General features: G+C 37.2%; 1 protein-coding gene across 2 annotated transcripts in view; it reads left to right on the forward strand.

Moving 5' to 3' along the window:
• The window catches only part of Gabrb3 (gamma-aminobutyric acid type A receptor beta3 subunit), a 228,587-nt gene that overhangs the window by 170,547 nt on the left and 41,402 nt on the right, over positions 1–16,638 (forward strand). The window lies entirely within an intron of this gene.

Genomic DNA, 16,638 nt, shown 5'->3' on the forward strand with positions numbered 1-16,638 from the left:
CTGTCTCTGGAGCTTGAGGCTAATTGGGAGTTGTGGATTGTGATGATGCCCGGCAACATAACAGGCTTCTGGGAAAAGAGCAAGATTCCACATCCAAAGTCAGTTCTCTCCTGAATGCCTTTTGCTTTTACATAGAAACTTCAGAAAGAAAGCTGAGATTGACCTTCTACATCAGTTGTAACTGTACTGTGTGCAGGAATGGAGATACACACACCAGCCAAACTCTTCATAGTTCTGGCTTGCTGTCTTTATACTCATGACAAGTCCCATCCAGCTGGGGGCAATTTCCTCCTGGATTTGGGTGTAAGTTGGACTGACTGTTCCTGAGTCTTGCAGTTGAATTTTCCCACAGTTGGATATTGAGCTTGTCCTTCACCCTGTCTTTCCAGCTATTTGTTTTTTCTACTGTTGATCAGCCACTAACTTGTGTCTCTGAGTTTCTTTTCCTCCACATATATAGCCATGAATCATCAAGTTCAGGGAGGAGGAGGGGGCTTCTGAGTATTCTGGATAAGATAAAGATCGTTGGCTATGGACCAGAAGTGACATACATTTGTACGTCAGATCAGCCTTTTTCTGGGAAAGCATTGATCCCTCACTCTGCTGATGGAGTGAAAGGTTACTGGCACTGGGAACTGTTTCTTCCAACTGTTCCAGGGCCAGGAGATCAAGCTTTGCATGTGTTCCTTAATGGTCACTGACTTTGGCACAGCTGACCACAAAGGCAGCCTGAAACTCTGGCACAGGCCCACCTAGCTGTGGTATTAGGGGACCTCTGGATGAGGTACACTGCTGTCCTGATATGGCATGCACCTTTAAATTTTTCCTTTGGGCAGTCGTGCCTTTCAAGGTATCAAGAAGGTCTTGGCTACCTACAGGGGCAGATGAGGGCTTCTTGAGTTCAGAAGCCCTCATCTGTCCCTGTACAACTTGTCTACTTTGCCCCAGGTACCTGTCACAGGTAGATCATCTTCCCTCACCATCTTCTCTACTTTTTTTTTTATTTCTGGCTCCAATTTTGCTGTTAATTGTCTTTCTTTGCCCCATTAAACATTGGATTTTTGCTCTCTGCTAGGTGTTAATAAGGAGGTTACAAATATAATATCACTTGCCCTATAAAGCATCTGAGTTTTAATGATAGTTGTTAAAGTACGTTAACATATTTTGATGGAAAATGTGAGATATTTTGGACAATACATGCTGTTAAAAACCACTAAAAATTATTAATATAACCAGTTGTATGGTTAATAGAATAAATTGCAAAAGATACAAATTGAGTCTTATAATTGATTTTGCTTTTTATTATGAAACTGTGTATGGTGCTTTTGTTTTTGTTTTTATTTTTTATGATCGCTTAGTTCAACTATCTATTTACTCCATAAAAGATCTGATCTAGAGGCACTGGGGCCTCCAATATGTTGTGGCTCTACTCAACCCATTCTTCATTGCACAGCTTTATGCAATGGCCTTTCCTGGCCTTGTTTTCAGTATTCCCTGGTGCACCATGCCTATCCTTAGCAAATCTCTGAAACTTGAAGGGAAAAAAAATCTATGAATCTCCTCATTCTTGCATTTTCATGCTTCCAAAACCAATTCTATGAGGATTTCTCTGCCAAGTCTCTCAGGCAGCTTGGGTGGATTCTTCCCACTTTGGACCACATTAGCAGTAGCTTTTGTATGGAGGTTTTTGTTTGTTTGTTTTTCTTTTGTTGCTGTTTTTCCTAGGATTGGGAATCTCTTCTGGCTCTTTTTCCCTCACAAGTTGAAAGCTTACATGGGTGGTATTTTGCCCTAAGGATTCTACTTTCATTTTTCTAGTGCATCCTAGGTAACAGTTACTTCTTAGTGGTCCTTATCTCTTTAATATTACAGGCTCTCTTTTGGCATGTGTCTTGGCTGTAACATTGAGCTCTTTGGTGTTCTTTTTCTGTGTAAACTGTACATTTTGTAGTTTTTTCTTCTAAAATATTCTATTTCATTATATGTCTGCATAATAGTTATCAGTAATAACCAATACACAGGATCAACATTTATGCTGACTTTGTCAAAGGAAAAAAAGTAGTTTAATATTTTTAGTGTAGTCTCTGGTAAGGTCTTAGGCCAAGGGAAGACTGCATCCACATTATTTGTCAAAATATCCCATGATTAATATCTAGCCCAGTCCCAAATATTGAAATATGCAACCTCTACCTTCTACATTGCTTTTAGCACTACTTTCTTGTAGGCTGCATTGCAAACAGAAAGGCTCTGCTCATGGCAGAAATATTCTTTCTAGATCAAGGTTTCAAAGCCTTTCATATTCCTTTCCCAATCCAAATATTTTTTATAACAGCAAGTCTCTAATACTAACTTCCATATAGTTACTTTTATTGTTGTGATAAAATGCTGTAACTAAAAAATAAATGTAGAAAAAGTAGTTTATTTTGGCTTATAGCTCCAGAAGGAAAGGCCATATTGTTAGGGGAGGCATGGAGTCAGGCATCCAGGGGAAAGAAAATGAGAGATTGTATCATTAATTATAAATACCAAGGTAAGAGATAAAACTGGAAGTGGCAGTCAGGCTACAAACATTCAAATCCTGCCCCCAATGACGTAGTTCTTTCAACAAGGCCACATTTTCCAAAGATTAAATAACCATTCCAAACAATGCCATTAAACTGGGCACCCAGTATATCATACACCATACATGAGTTTGAAAGACATTTCTCATTCAAACCACCAAAGAATCTAAAAACATCCAACTATGCTAATCTCTACTTATTTCCAATAATTTAATTAATACTTCCTAACATTTCAGTTTTATACTTATATTTTTATTGTACTAATTTCTTCATTTAAAATAGTTTGTTTTCCCTTATTTTTCTTGCTCTACTGCACTGAGTTTGGTTTCCTGAGCTGTGGTGTACTGACAGTGCACAGCCCTAGCTCATTTGCCTATGACATGGAGGTTGATACAATCCATTTTGAGTAACCAGTATTATGTATGTATTCTACTACTTCCCAGGTAGAGAGGAGAGAGAGAGAGAGTCTGTTAGGAAATTTCTAAAAATTGTGATATATATTGAAATAAGGCAAATGAAATAGACAACAGTTACAGCATTAATATTTAACCATGATAATGACCAATGGTAAACATCAAAAGTAGATATTATCACTTCAGGCTGTGTTTATATGACCCTTTGCTGTGACAGTCATATATTAATTTTCTATATTGATTCATTGTTAAACGTTTATTTTTACTATACATTAACAATTTATAGTTATATCTATTTATGGGATAAAATGATGTCATGATTTATTCATACAGTGTGGTATCATTGGAATAAATCAGGTATCACATTGCTCTTTAAATATTTAACCTCCTTTGTGGTGAGTAAACTTGAAATTTTCTTTTAGGAATATATATCTAACAATTTTAAAATATATAGTACAGTTATTCTCCATGCTATTTAGTAGATCTAAAAAAATAATCTTCCTTTCCGAGGTTTTATATCATCTCCTTATTATTGTCTTCTTTCTTCTCCCAGTCTTTCCAGTCCCATTCTACTATCTACTTTTAAGTTTGATTGGCTTAAATGATACATACAACATGCTTGTTTTTCTCTGCCTAGTTTATTTGATAACATAATGCTTTCTGACTACATCATTGTTCTCACAAAGAAAAAAACCTATTGTTGTTTTTCTTGTTAAGTGGACAGTGTCATATTGTTTTGACCATACCTTTTTCTCTGTTAATGTGTTGAATGGTTGTTTGATTGATTCCATAACTTCCCAGTTCTGAACAGTGTTACATTCAGTATGCAAGTGTAAGTATATCTTTAACAAACTGATTTTAATTTTTGGGTAAATATGGAATTGCTAGTTCTTATGTCTGTTTTATTTTTTAGTGATTTGAACACCCTGTGTAATACTTTGAACAGTGGCTGTGCTAATTTATATTCCTACCACCAGAATACATGGGTTTCCCCTTCACATCCTGGCCAATACTTTCTCCTGATTTTCATGATTCCCATCCTTAAGTGTCTGTTGACAATATGCTTGTCTTATTTTGAGAAATGTCTCCTTTAAATATGGGTGCAAACACACCCAAAAAATCCCTTTTTGTTTGTTTTCTGGGTTTCAATAATCTGACTCCTATTAAAACCCATGATGTGTAGAAATTTCTAGAAAATGTTAAACAATTCATTGAAATTTTCTAAAGACTTATATACATTAGGAAATTAGTAGTGTTGGGTATACTCAAAATAAAGAGTATTTTGAACCTATTTTCTTACTCCTGAATCTTCTAAATCTACCTCCCTTCTCTATAACCACCCAACTTTATGTCCTTTATAAAACAATCACGTTGGGCTGGAGAGATGACTCAAAGGTTAAGAGCACTGGCTGCTCTCCCAGAGGACAGGTGTTCAATTCTGAGTACCCACATCGAAACTCACCACTGTCTTATCACTTCAATTACAAGGGATCCAAATCTCTCAGACAGACATGCATGCAGCTGAAACACCAATCACATAAAATAAAAGTAAATTAATAATACTAAAAAAAAATACCAATCAAGTCTAAGTTGTATAGTTGTATGGCCTTCCACTGCAATATGGTCAACCTATCAGGGATATACTCTTAAGGAAAACAGGTTCTTCCTCTCACAGCAGCTAGCAGTTGCCAACAGTCCCTCAGATAGGGATTATACTCCATTGTCACCTCTGTTCTTGATGGTGAGACTTGGTCTGGTGTGCAGTTTCCTACCATGTCCAGAAAGCACAGCTTCTTTGCAGCTATCCACATCCTCTGACTTTTACAATCTTTCACCCTCTTCTTCCAAATGATCCCTGAGCCTATGGAGGAGAGGCATGATATGCATGTCCTATTCAAGGCTAAGAATTCGGCCATCATTTATTTTCTGGACCTGGTCTCTGTGTTAATCTCCATCTACTGCTAAAAGAAGCGTCTCTAGTGAGGCTTGAGAGGTACTTTAATCTATAGGTATAATGAAACCTCATTAAGGAGTTAGGCTAATACTATGTACATTTAGTAGAATAGGCCTATTTCTTGTTTGATCACAGGGTCTTGGTCTGATAATGGTGCCAGTTATGAATTTCTTCTTGTGGAGCTGACCTTAAATCCAATCAGAATTTAGTTGTCTTATCCCATGTTCTTGTTATTACTGCACCAGGGGATATATTTTGCCAGGGAGGTCATTACTGTAGCTTACAATTGTTTTACAATGTTTACAATTGGTAAATATCCATGATTACTTTTTTCCATTGATTAATTTATTTGTTCACTTTATATCCTGATTACTGCCCTCCTCCCCTTCTCAGACCCTGCCTCTCATAGCTCCTTCTGCCCACTTCCCTCCACTTCTCCTCTGAGAGTGTAGAGCTTCTAACCACCCCTCAATCAATCTACCCTCCCACAGCTTCTGGTAATGTACTTCTTAGCACTATGAAAGTTAGTCAATCGGGATGAAGCTTCCAGGTGAGTACCAGATTGACTTCTCCATGTTCTACATCTCAAGTACATGCTGTCTTCATCAATAAGAACAAGTGGTAAAAGGTAATGAATAGCATTGGCAATAGTTGTTAATGTTGGGGTTTATAGGATCACCACCACCTTTAAAAGAGGTAGCCCTTTCCTGACACTGGACTCTATTTGTTAGCCTGTAGTTTCTGGTAAGTACATTGTTGCCTTGTTATGATGTAACACAAATTTAACTCTATGACTCTGTGTGTGTGTATGTGTGTGTGTATGTGTGTTGTATGTATGTGCATTAGAAAACTTCTACAATTGTATGTTTCTATGTGTGTTCAAAGGTTTTTAGTGTTATTGATCCCTCTCCATAGTTTCTCCTTTCCTGACTCCCAACCCAATCCCAGTTTAATCCTTTCTGTTGTACCATCCCTTTAGTTCTTTGTATCACTGTTTTCTGTCTCCTTTGAAAGCTCTCTCTATGGTTTCTTACCAATTTCCAAGCAGTTATGGTTATTCCAAATGAAATACACATACCTGACTATTCAAGTCTGACACCCACAGATAAGAGAAAACATGGACTGGCCCTAACTTACCTTGTGCAGGCAGATTGTTTCCAGTTCTATCCATGGACCAGAGAATTTCATAATTTTGTTTTTCTTAGCAACCTGCTATTCATTCATCTGTTGATGGACTTCAGAGCTGTTTTCAATTCTTGGCTCTTGTGAGAGCAACAGTGAACATTGATGTTTATCTTTGCAGTCGGACATAGAGTCTTTTTGGTATATGCTGAAGGGTGGTCTAATTGGCTCATGTGGTAGATCTTTTTTCTAGTTTTTTGAAGAATCTTGCATTTCTAGTGTGACTGTACTAAGCTGCACTCTCACTATCAGTGAGATAACACATAACAACATTTGTTGTCATTTGTAGTTTTGAGCTTAGACTGGGGTACAATGAAAACTCAAAGCAGTTTTAATTTTCTGTCCCTGATGAATAAAGATGTCAAACATTGTTTTCAAAATTTCAACCACTTATATTTCATCTTTTGAGAACTCTGTGTTTAGTTCAATGCCCACTATTAGTCTTGCCCACTATTAGTCTAGCTGTTTGTTTTCTTGATGTTTCGACTTTTGAATTCTTTATATATTCTGATACTCTCCGACGAATGGATAGCTGGTAAAGATTTTTCTCTAGTCTGTATGGTGCTGATTTGTTTGAATGATGGCATCTCTTGCTGCACAGAAACTTTTTACTTTGATGTAAGTCCCATTTCCTACTTGTAGTTCTTGATGTCTGCGCCATTAGCATTCTGTTCAGAAAGTTCTTTCCTCTGCCAAGCAGTTCAGTTGAATTTTCTACTATGTTCTCCATCAGATTTAGGTTATCTGATCTTCCTTTGAGATCTTTAATCCAATTGAATTTGAGTTTTATGAAGGGTGAGAGATAAAGAAGTATTCAGTTTTATTGTTCAACTTGTAGCTGTTCAGTTTGATCAGTGCCATTTTTTGAAGATGATGGTGGTTTTTATTTATTTGGTTGGTTGGTTGGTTGGTTTGGTTTTTCCTCCCCTGTGTATTTTTAGTCTCTTTGTCATATAGCTTTAGGAATGTCAGCTTATACAGCTTATCAATTTTCTTCCACTGATCAATGAGTCTACTGTAGGCCAGTACCATGCTGTTTTTATTACTATAACTCTAGTGTAACTTGAAATTTGGGGATTTTTTTATTTGCTTTGTGGAGTCTTGGGGGTTCTCAAAATTAGGTTTAATTTCATCCTTAAATACCTGTCAGATTTCCTTGTGAAAATCTGTACGTCAAGAACTCTGTTCCAACATGTTAAAATGATAGAATCTATTTCCTTAGGACCAGCCACACTACTGGGAATATTGTAGGTGGGACTTTTTTCCTGTTTTATCTGTTTTTAAAAATGTCTTGTGTAATGCTGCACAGAACATCCTTTTTAAAAAAATTCATACTATTTTGAATTCCCCTATTAGGTTTATAGTCTCCTCAGGTTTTTTTTTTATATGTTATGACAATTCATGTTTTTCTGGACATCTTAGTTTATAGTTTCTAACTAATAATTGTTACCTACTACAACCATATTGCTTTATTATATTCTTTATTATTTTGTGTTGTGGTATCAAAAATATTTATTTACAGCCAGGCTTAAAAGCTATATTTACACTCCTATAATTCTAAGACTCAGAAGGCAAGTGCAATGTTGTTGCAACAACTTACAGGCTAGCCTATGCTACATGGTAAAATACTTTGAGGGGGCAGGGTTTGCCTGCCTGTCTTCTTTTTACTTTTACTGTCTATGCTTTAATAATCTCAACTCTACTTTTAAGAAAATCCAGATTGTTCTGCTAGGGATTGAAGGTGGAGGGGTGGAGACAAAAAGCCTCCGAGATGTTGTTCCCCAAAGAAACATGGAAACTGATAGAATCTTTCTGACACAATTTTCTACAGTCACTAAAAAAGCAGCTCAGGGTACACAGCAACTTTCCAAATATACAATCAAGAGAAACTGTATTCTGTATCATCTTCTATTTCCTAGTTCTTCCCTAACAACAGACAGAGGAGATGACACCTATGCTTTAAATTACCAAGTTGTGCTCTAAACTGTGTGTGGAATATGACTGAAGCAATGGGTGTTTTGTTTTCTATAATTCAGAATGTAGGTAAGGAAAGAAAAGGGCCCAGCTTAAAAAGGCTACAAACTGACAGTGGCACATAGGTGCCCTTAAAGAGGAAGTAAAATAAACCATAAAAAGCACAAAGTAAAAGACAGGAAGATGAGCTAATTAGAAGTTATTTATATATACAAGATAATTTGAAAACCATAATAATTTCTAGGAAAGGTATATGGTCCTAAGAACCTCAAGTAATCCTAAGTTTTTGTTTAGGACTGATGTCTTATCACAAAGCAGGCATATTATATGGCTGCAGTGTTCTCCAGTGAACAATCTGCAAAGAATGAGGGAAGTTGAAACAAACAGGGATTTAATTTTCATTCATTTCATTGTTATAATCAAATTCCTAAATTCCAGCCTAAGGCCTACAAAGAAGTAGTAAATATGTTTATCTCAAAGGAAGAAAGTGCATTGACATCTACTTAGACATAAAATCTGCTAGGTAAAATGTTATACCATTCATCTTCACATCCCATGTTAAGGATAAGAGAAAAGATGAAGAAAGAACAGAGGAAATAAATGACTGTAATTGAATGAAGTGCACAAAACCAACCAAGAAATAGAAATGACACAGAGACCCAACAGAAGTGCTGAACCCCATCACTGTAATAATTAAAGTGATTAATTCACTAACAGGGTTGGAACTGTAGATTTGTACATACAGAAGAAACAGTTCATAGTCTTAAAAATATTACAATCAAAGCAATTGAATCTAAGGGGCAGAAAATAAGAAGAAAGGAGAAAAATTAACAGAGCCCAATAAGCTTATGAGAAAACAATATTAAAACAAAGTGTATAGGATCTCCAGAAGATGGGGGGTGGCTTAAGGAGGGAGGACAAGAGGCACAGAGTGAGATAGAGAGAGAATATATTTGAAGAAATAATGGCTGAAAGCATCACCAATTTAATGTATGGTACAAATCCAAGAGAAGTCCAGTGTGGCTAAACCCAGAGATACCTATGTTGAGACATACTATTAGCAAAATTTCAGACACCAAATTCAGAGACAATCTTGACAGTTTCAAGATTCTTGAAAATATTACATGGGATTCTTGAAAATATCACATGAAAATTTATATCCAGAAACATTGGATGCCAAAGCAAATTGGATAAGTATGCTAGAAAAAAAGAATCAACAACATACAGTGCTATATGTGCAAACATCTCTTTATAATCAAAAGGAATAAAAATTCTCCAAGGTAAGTAAACCCTGAGACAGTTTGTTTCTCTGTAAAAAGGCCCACTTCAATGGAAGTGTTCAAATTTAAAGGAAAACTTACTGGACATTGACACAAAAGCATATGAAGCTGTGATGATGTCCAGGGATGGTGAATAAGAACCAGTAGTACTAAACTACTTGTAATCCCACTTTCAAATTTATATTCAGTACATGACTTAAATGACAAATGCAGTGGCACTTAGCAAGCTGAGGTGGAAAAATCACAAGACTGGACTATGCTGTAACAAGGTGTAGGGTAGCTTTGGCTACATAGCAATGCCTTATCTCACTGTTCCTCCCCCCGAAAGAAATATACATACAAGTAGTTATAAGTTGATGTTTTAGGCCTACAGTGTTCAGAGATACCTTTCGTAATGCCACTAGTATAGGATAGAGAACTAATTGAAGATTATATATTGGGACAAAATATATTGTTATAAATTCAAGATAGTAAATTGTATATGCATGATAACAAAAAAAAAAAACCCTGAATATATCTGAGAAATAGCTGCAAGTGAAATGAGAAGGCAATAAAATCACACTAACAAATCTACTAAACAAGGAATCAAACAGATTTTTTAAAATGAGGTAAGAAAAAGCTCCCAGACACAAAGAAAACAAGTGGCATTGCTGTGGAAGCCTGTCCTTTCTTATTAGCAGTTACGTTAACATGTAAATGGATTGACCAATCAAAAGCTAGACTGACAGATCAGAGTGTCTCGAAATAAATCAGGATCTAATTATACCCTGTCTACAAAAAGTAATTCAGAAGAGCAGATTTACACAGACGTCTAAATGCAGAGCTGAATCAAGAGCCAAGTAAGCTCAGAGTGAAAGGGTGAGAGCGTGCATTCCATAAGGATGATAGCCAAAGACGTGAGGTAATGGTGATGATCTTAGAGAAAGCCAGCTCTAAGTGAAGAACTGTAGCAAAAGACAAAACACTAGACATTCATTAAAGGGCCACTAAGAAGATATAACAACTATGAACATACTAAGCCAAATGCCACAAAGGGAAAAGGAGAGATATCAACCATACCAATCTCTGTGCTAAGTTTTGAGAGTAATTTATCTGTTTAGAGTGGTCCACTGAAAAGGTGAATCTTCTCACATTGGTGACCTTAAGGAACTGAGGCAGCCAAAACCTAGAGCTACAGTTCAATGATGATAGACTGAAGCAGAGTAGATCAGAGGTTCAATGATCGGACACAGAAATGGCAGAAGCCTTTCCTGGGGTTGGGGATTGGGCACTCCTCAGGGCTCCAGACTTACATTTGCTTTGTGGTTTCTTTGTCATGTGCTGGGATGCTGGAGATTTTCTCTCTTTCCTGTGAGCCAAGAGATTTGAGATTTAAGCAAAATTGTTGCGTTAGAGTAGAAGGTAGGGGAGTGAAAGTCACTGTGCTCTCATTGCAAGATTTCCTGTTGTGAGCTTTTTAAAATGATGACATGCTTGCAGCAAGTCAGACCCTGAAGCCAAGTGTAAGCTTAAATGCTCATGGGGGAAAACTGTCAGTGACTAAAAGCACCTGTTTCCATGAATAGTGAATGTGCATTTTTAGTGTTTTGCAAGAAAAATAAAACCATCTAACTTATTTTTTAAAATAATAGGATGGAACAAAAATAACATATTTTGTAAGGACCAACCACATTAACAAGCTTTTATCTAGATTGACAATAAAAAAGGCAAAAGACTCAAATAACTAAAATAATACTTTAAAAAAAATGGGGCTTCCCTAACAATTATTTACAAACAAGAAGTACACAATAAAGTTTATGTGCTATAAAATTATAAAAATTGGATGAAATGAAGTAGTTTTAGAAACATAAAACATACCAAGTGGCATCATGCAAAATATAGGCAATATGAACCTCTCAAAGGGAAAGCTCTGCATTGGATGACTCCTCTAGTTTGTTCTACCAGACACTGAAAAATCACATTAAGACTAGTGGTGCTTTCTTAGTTCATACTTGTTCTGTGAGGCCAGCAGTACAGCAGTATCACAGCCAGAGCAACATGCTGAAGTCAGTAGATAGCATCTCTTATGAATTCTTATGCAGAAACTAACAAAATATTAACAAATCAAATCTACCAACATAAGCCCCAGTGAAGTGGAAAAATATCACAAAATAATTTCACATGAAAATCAGTGTAATATGTTATAGTAATAAAATGAAGAAAAATAACACACATGATCATTTTAATTCAAGCAGACAAAATTTAATAGATTTTTATGAAAAGAACTTGCAGTACACACAAAGTAAACTTTATTAGGTGATTTAATTCTGTATGAAAATGCATAAGATCATAATGGTGATAGACCAAAAATTTTATCCTAAAATCGAAAATAAGATGCACAATTATCACTTCTATCAAAGTAGGAAAGAAAGGCATAAACTTATTTGGTCACAGATGGCACGATCATGTATAAAGCCAAAGGATTGTATAAATACTCCAGTCTATTATAGCTAAAAATGAAGTCAGCAAAATTGTGGAGGACAAAATAAACAGAATCTGTACTTCTGTGTAATAATGAACAGTCTTAAAAGTCAGGGAAAAAAGAAGATCCATTCAGATCATCATCTAACAAGATAAAAATTGAGCTTTCTAAATGAGGTTTAAAAATTATGCTTAAGAAAATATAAATGTGGGGGTGGTTGTGGGGCACTTGCCCATGGATTCAGGTACCTGCAAAGGCCAGAAGCATTGAATTCCTTTGCCCCTTTAGTGCAACTCATCTAGGAAAAGTTAGGGGAAGGCTACAAGACACTCAGCTTGCTCTGATGATTTTTGAAGTAACAACACCAAGGAGTCTCCATAGCAAAAGGCTTTGGGCATTCTTGTAAATGTATTTTCATTTATACGCTACAAAACATAAAAGAGGTTGGACAAATAAATTACTGACCTATGTCCTGTGTCCTCTACAGCTCTCTTGTAAGTATTTGCTGAGGAAGAATGTGTTCTCTGTAGTATTTGGCTTAGGTGTTCAGTCTAAGAGCCTGAGTTCCTAGACCTTGAAAAATGATGGTTGCCTTTTTAACAAAAACCACCTGGCTTCCAGACAGTCTGGAATGCAGATCATGAGAGTTGGCATAGGCAGCAAAATGGATTGGAAGAGTGGTTAGCTGGAAAACAGCAACTGCAATATGGTGCTGCTTCATATAGAGATATAGTTAAAGGTTTTTTGTTTTTTGGTTTTTGGTTTTTGTTTTTTTCTGGAACATTTATGTTAGTCCAGCCCTTGTCCTGTCAGGGTGACAAGGTTGGAATCAGAACCAAAGGTATATTTCACTGTAATTTTCATTGAGTTAATGCTCTCACACCAATGGTGGACAGTGGATTGGATTCTGCAAGGTTCTATTTTACAGCAAAAGGATTCACAGCAACCACTTAATTTGGGCAAGGGGCTCCTCTGAGCCTCTTATACAGTGAAACCCTGGCTATTAAGAGAGTCCAGGGTTCTTCCTGAGAGTGCTTGACTGTGATCAGTCATCTCTTGCTGTCTCATATCTACCACCTTGAAGCCAAGAAGGGCCATTTGACAATTCCAACCTAGTTTGCCCCTTTAACTAAGTCATTTATTCTGCAAGTTTATGTGGCTCGCTTGCTGTGGGAAGTATCATTCTGGTACTAACAGATTACTGCTGTAGGCCAGGCAGGCTTAGCTCTGACTTCATAGACTCATACCAAAGTAGCCAAAGAGCCAACCAGTCAATAGTCAGATGGATATGCCCCTTTTGTGAATGGTGCTTAATGCAATGGATGCATTGATGTAAGGTAAAGTGAGGAGAGAAAACAGGACCAGGGTTCTTTAACTTTGCCTGTATTTGAGAAAGCTGGCAAGGATAGTGCCAGCATGTAGTTAACTAGGAACATTAAAAATAATATTCACAATTGCCTTTTTCCCTACTAATACAAAGGTAAAGAGGCATGAAAAACTAACTAGGTTGTCCAAGATAGGCTACCTGGCTCCAAGATATTACTTCCTTTTAGGATCATGAGGATCACTAAGCCAGTTGTTCTATGTAACCCTTGTTTGCTCATTTGCAAATGGGAATAATAATAATGAATAATGGTAATAGTAAACACTTGGCAAAATGATAATAGTAAGCAGTTGGCAAAATGGTTAATGTGTCTGTTGATGTGCATGGCACAGCTATGACTGGCTAATGTCTGAGTACAAAAACAAACTAAAGAATTTTTAAAAGGAAGAGAGAAGAAAAGCAAGTGAATGAAGAAAGGAAAGAGAAAAACAAAGGAAAGGAGCAAAAGATTATAAATAGATATCATTTTAATATAATGTATTATAATATCATTATATGCATATTATTATTTCTATGAACACACACAGATAGAGGTGGTAGAGACAGACAGACAGAGACAGAGATAGGGGACAGAAGTAGGAGACTATCAACCTTGTGGTGGCAGTATTATTTACTGTCTCACTGTCTAGGACATTAGCTTTCATTGTTCCCATCACGTATACATATATCTCTGTTTTTCTATAAGAAGCATGCACTAAAGCAGAAAAATTCCAGCCAATTCTTTTTCTAAGGCAAAAGGCAAAAAAGAAAAAAAAATGAAAACCTTAAAAAATTATCTGCTGAGGAGAGAACTTTTTTGTCTTTTCCTATGGCTGTGATAAAATATTCAGACCAAAGCAATTTAAAGAATAAGGAGTTTCTCTCAGATGACAGTTTCAGGCTCTAGTCCATCAGGAAGGGGATGTCACAGAATCCAGAGTCACACTGTATCTGCAGTCTGAAAACTGTGCATGCTAGTGCTTGCATCTCTCTCCTTTCAGTCCAGGGACCAGCCTACAAAATAGTTTAGCTCTCTTTCAGAGTGGGCCTTAACACCTTAAATACCTCAGACATGATGAGAGACCCTTCTCTTTGCTGATTCTAACTTTTATAAAGTTGGATAGGTAACACTAACCACCACACTCACCTGGTAATGCTCAATTTCGATTGATTGGTGCCATCATTCCTTAGAAATAGGAGTATAGTTCTCAGTCTATAGCAGTCCATAGAAGTGGAATATAATGGTCCTTCTCTCAGGAAAAAAAAAAAAGTAAGAAAAAAGGGAAGAGAAAAGAAAGGGAGAGAGCAAATGAGGGAGAGATGGAAGGTGGGAGGGAGGAGGGAAAGGAGAAGGGAGAAGAGAGAAGAGAGACATAAAGATACCCATGGGAGAATTGGGGATTGCAAATATAGAGCCCATGATGCCACTGGGGCTTATCAAACTTGACCAGATCCATTCAATGGGCTTGAGCTCTCAACTCTGGAGTCTGAAACTCTGTCCGTCTCATTTCTGCTAGAGGTCAATGGTGCAAGTTTCCCTCAGTCACTCAAGTTACTTACCTAGCCTGAGTTAAGTGAGTGTCTCTGATGTGCTGCATGGCCTTGCCCTCTCTCTTTGTGCTCCCACACTTTCCCTTGCCCCAACTGTTCTTTTTCCTACAGCCCAATGGAGCCTGATCTTTCATAGACCCCCTCACTTGTATGTTTTCTTATTATAGCATGTAGGCTTTCTCGACAGTTATGGGGTTTTCTAAGCATTTCTTCTAAAGAATGAAAAGTAGTGAACACATATTTTGCTGGGGGCCACACCCTTGCTGTTGTTCTTTCTTTCTGGTTCTCTCTTGAAGGCAAGCCAATGGGGATGAGCATTGGTGGGGACAAGATAATTAAGATTGCTGTATCACAATAAAATGTTTACCTATCTTAAGTCTAAGTCACTTTGCTGCAGTAGTTGACCTGCCTGTCTGAGTTCCACTCAGGCCAGAAGCAGCAGTCTCTGGCATTAACACCTCATCTTAAAGCAGCAGGGGACCCTGTGTTCCATCCAAAAAATGACTGTGAGCATCTACTTCTGTATTTGCCAGGCACTGGCATAGTCCTAGTGAAGGAGCTAAAGTAAGTACCCAAGGAGCTGAAGGCATCTGCAACCCTATAGGAGGAACAACAATATGAATTAACCAGTACCCCCAGAACTCATGTCTCTAATTACATATATAGCAGAGGATGGCCTAGTCAGTCATCAATGGGAGGAGAGGCCCTTGGTCCTGTGAAGGTTCTATGGCCCAGTATAGGGGAATGCCAGGGCCAGGAAGTGGGAGTGGGTGGGTTGGGGATCAGGGGGAGAGGGGAGGGTATAGGGGATTTTCAGAGAGGAAACTGGGAAAGGGGATAGCATTTGAAATGTAAATGAAGAAAACATCCAATTAAAAAACAAACAAACAAAAATAATCAGGAGATTAAGTAATTGGTTAATTGCTAGAGCCATTTCCCTCTAGTCCAGATGCCTATCACTTGTCAGGCAAATGGGAAGGTTGGAGTAATAAACTTTCATTGAACCAGGAGAAGAGAGTCATGCTCACAGAAGGAAAACCTTTTACTCAAGAAAATATGGATTAAACTCACATAAATTCATATACAGATTCATGCATACATATTCTTAAAACTCCACATAAACCAGTTGGGTCCAGATTTTATACTATCTCGTAATTGCATACTTACACACAGACACACACAGACACACACACACACACACACACAGACACAGACATACACACACACACACAAATCCATACTTACATATGTATATGGAGCAAAAGGCCAAGCACCAGTGCAGAAAAAACTCCCATATTTGGGATCAAAAATAAGTCTAATAAGAGAAAAAAAAAGCTTCTACTCTTTTATTGCTAAATGAATTAAAACTAAGTCTGTTAGAAGAAAGCCTTGTACTCTCTAGGATGACTAAACCTGCTTTGCTATTAAGAAAAGACCTGTTCTACCGGATGGTGAGGAGAAGCTCACCTGCTCCTTTTACTCTTCTCTACAGCTTCTTCTTCTTCTTTTTTTTTCTTTTCCCCACTATATTCTGCATATTGCTTTCTTAATTTTTTAAGTTGCTTGATAGTTTCTAAATTATTCCACTCTGCATTTTCCTTCTAATCTTGCTCTCTCCTCCTGCTCTGATGTAACAATGCTCTTTTTTTTTTTTTTTTTTTTTTTTTAGGTAATTATTTCATTTACATTTCCAATGCTATCTCAAAAGTCCCCCACCCACTCCCACTTCTTGGCCCTGGCGTTCCCTTGTACTGAGGCATATAAAGTTTGCACGACCAATGGGCCTCTCTTTCCACTGATGGCCAACTAGGCCATCTTCTGATACATATGCAGCTAGAGAGATGAGCTCCAGGGGGTACTGGTTAGTTCATATTGTTGTTCCACCTATAGGGTTGCAGA

The sequence above is a fragment of the Mus caroli genome, chromosome 7 (assembly GCF_900094665.2).
Source record: "Mus caroli chromosome 7, CAROLI_EIJ_v1.1, whole genome shotgun sequence".
NCBI classification, from domain to species: Eukaryota; Metazoa; Chordata; class Mammalia; order Rodentia; family Muridae; genus Mus; species Mus caroli.